The sequence below is a fragment of the Pygoscelis adeliae genome, unplaced genomic scaffold, assembly GCF_000699105.1.
Source record: "Pygoscelis adeliae isolate BGI_AS28 unplaced genomic scaffold, ASM69910v1 Scaffold212, whole genome shotgun sequence".
NCBI classification, from domain to species: domain Eukaryota; kingdom Metazoa; phylum Chordata; class Aves; order Sphenisciformes; family Spheniscidae; genus Pygoscelis; species Pygoscelis adeliae.
Window position 1 is genome coordinate 93,266 of NW_008824235.1, and position 716 is coordinate 93,981.

Below are 716 nucleotides of genomic sequence, written 5' to 3' on the forward strand. Positions count from 1 at the left end.
AAGCCTTACAAGAAGCAGTGCAAGTGCAGCAGTGACCGGACCTGAGCTGGCTTTAGTGCCCATAACTCCATGCAACACACCACCTCTCCTGTCCTGAGTGACCACCGTAACAGATGGAGCCCGAAGTCATGGACTAAATGAACTCAATGGATATTTCATGAACATTTCTGGACATTTTACAGACATTCCACAAGGGTGGTCCATAGACTAAGGGAATGATATCTGTGTGTTATATCAAAGGATGGAAAGCGGGGTGGGTGGTTAATGAGGTTGTACTGGAAAATACAGGACTTGAGCGAAGTAGATGGTATAGAATAAGGGGTGGATACTGTCCTGGTTTCAGCAGGGATAGAGTTAATTTCCTTCCTAGTAGCTGGTACAGTGCTGTGTTTGGATTTAGGATGAGAACAAGGTTGATAACACACCCATGTTTTAGTTGTTGCTAAGCAGTGCTTACACTAGTCAAGGTCAGCTTCCCATGCTCTACTGACTGAGAAGGCTGGAGGCGCACAAGAAGCTGGGAGGGGGCACAGCCAGGACAGCTGACCCAAACTGGCCAACGGGACATTCCATACCATGTGACGTCATGCTCAGTATATAAAGCTGGGGGAAGAAGAAGGAAGGGGGGGATGTTCAGAGTGATGCCGTTTGTCTTCCCAAGTAACCGTTACGCGTGATGGAGCCCTGCTTTCCTGGAGATGGCTGAACACCGGCCT